We start from the raw sequence: 2,500 nt of genomic DNA, 5'->3' as shown, positions 1-2,500 counted from the left end.
TTTCCGTTTTAATATGTGACACCCCTACAGTAAATACAGGTTTTAAAAATGGAGTAGTTAAGCATTGGACAAAAATTGTTCCAGGTTTAAGGTATCATCCTTTTCGACTTCATATTCTCGACCTGATTCTTAAGCATTTTAAACACAAAGTTTGATTCCTTATCAAAACCGCCTAAAATTAATTACTGGTTCATTAATGACTGATTAGTAACTACCATGATTTAATTGTAAAATACAAGCCAGTTATTATGCAAAAAATTAAGCAAAAATATAACAGGCCAGTTATTAAAAGTAAAAAATATAACCGAAATCATAATACGAAGCTGGATTTGTTATGTAAAGGATACAAGTCTTATTGAGACACAATGAATTAACCTGCAATTCATTTTTCTAAACCTGGGCCTATTTCAAACGCACGATGGAATTCAAGATCTATTTATTGCTTGAAATACATGCTTTTGATTCAGACAAAAGAGAATCAGTAATAGCGGCGTGCAATATTATTATAGATTATTGGACCAAGCCATGGTTCTCTTGCAGGAGAAATGTTAACAATATAATGAAGATAAAATTGGTATTAACTGGTAATTGCCTTGAGTGTTCGAAAAAATGTGATATTTGGAGTGATTGTCTATTAGACATTAATTACACAAATGAAGTGTGCGAAAAGTGGTTTGCAAAAGTTAAATTATTTCTTCAAAGAAACGTCATCAACTTAGAGGCTAAATTTATGAGACACTGTAATAAACTTTGACCTGCGTATGTGTGTTATTGTAATAAAATATTTCAGTGTTTGAACTATATATACTTTCATGATGCAATTTTCAAAGACTTTCAAAAATGCATTTTTCAAAAACTAAAAATTTAGAATTCAACAAACAATATCTTTACCCCAAGTTACATAGATTTTCATGCATAGTTTGCAAGCAAGGGGGTGAGCCACTCTAGACAATTTGCAGGGTCTGCAAATTTAGAGGTTCTTTTCCAAATATAAGGATTTTTTTTAATAATCCACCTGGTGATGAAAGGTTTTTAAGATTTTAACGCCCTTATGACAGATTGGAGGAAGGAGGGGGGGAGGGTCTGACCCTTCTTTCTTTGAAAAACAAAATTTTTCAATCTGTCAACAATTGATTATCAAAAATTTTTATCATTTCAAAAAAATCAGTTTGAGCAGAGGGTTTTTGAATCTGTTACGGTTATTTTTAAAATACTTTTTATAATATTACTCCACCGGTAGTTTTAGGGCAAATTGTTTTAAGGGAAAAATGTAAAAAATTTCCACCCCCTAATATATACAAAAAAAAGAAAAGAAAAAAAAAAAAAGAAAAAAGGCTTGTGGCATTTAAACAGTCATGGATAGAAAAAGCATGCAATCAAACTCGATACCTGACCACACACATATATATATATTTTTTTGTGGCTTTTTAACTTTCAAAAAGGTGCTGAAAAAACCCAACAAGAAAATAAAAATTATAAACAAGCTAAAACAATAAAAAAAGGAAGAAATCTTAAAAAAAGGAGATATTTAAAAAACTAATAAAAAACAATAGCTCTGAAAAAAGTTTACTAATATAAAACTGAAAAGCTAAACTAATCATGGTTGAATATCATTAAACCTTTCTAATGTTTTTATAATATTAGGCAAACTCTTATACAGTTTTTATAATATTAGTGGAACTATTTAAATGGAAAATTAATCATAAAACAAAATCATTAATAAAATTGTATTCGAACTTCATTACTTTTTTTCAGCGCATTTTTAAAATGTTTTCAAAAATATAAAAAGCTGTGGTCAAGATGATGCAAAAGCCGTAGTCAAGATGTTGCATGTCTTTCCTGTCCACGGCTGCATTTAATGCCATGCAGGATTTAGATTGTTAAAAAAAATATGTAGTGTGAAAATAGTCTTATATTTTGTCAAGTAAGAGCAAATCTTTTGGACATGAAATATGACTGAAAAAAAATAATAAATCTACACAACTTTAACAATTAGAATAAAACCTGTGTATCATAAAAAGTTGTTCAATAAAATTTAATTAGAGTAAACATAAGCACAAAAAACATAAAAATAATTATAAATGTATAAAACTCATTCATTTATGGTTTACAAGCAGTTTCAATTCATCCATTTTTCTACAAATGGGAAAAGGAAGGGAAAACATTCTTGTGAGTGTACATAGTATAAGTTAAAATTAGTCCAAAGCAAAACTATGAATGCTTGCGTGTTTATTGTTTCCTTCTCTCTTGCGTTTTTGTAGAAAAACAGATAAGTGGAAACTGATTTTAAAATTTATATTTTCATTTGTATTTAAAGGACAGTTTAGATGTCATTTTAAATAAATTTGTTGCACTTTTGCTTTACTAATATGTTAATTTTAAAATTTTTATGTTTGGTGACACTTTTATTCATAAAGAATGAATGATCTTTATACAGGGCTCGGCAGGAGTAAATGAGCACAAAAGCGAAGAAAAGCTCTCCTATAAGGAACATGGCGAG

At 28.8% G+C, this 2,500-nt stretch overlaps 1 protein-coding gene across 5 annotated transcripts in view; it reads right to left on the bottom strand.

The window, feature by feature from the left end:
* The window catches only part of LOC100214636 (uncharacterized), a 125,231-nt gene that overhangs the window by 52,816 nt on the left and 69,915 nt on the right, over nt 1-2,500 (bottom strand). The window lies entirely within an intron of this gene.

Source organism: Hydra vulgaris, chromosome 01 (assembly GCF_038396675.1).
Source record: "Hydra vulgaris chromosome 01, alternate assembly HydraT2T_AEP".
NCBI classification, from domain to species: domain Eukaryota; kingdom Metazoa; phylum Cnidaria; class Hydrozoa; order Anthoathecata; family Hydridae; genus Hydra; species Hydra vulgaris.
The sequence above is the reverse complement of the archived record's forward strand: the minus strand, read 5'-3'. Positions and strand labels throughout refer to the sequence as shown.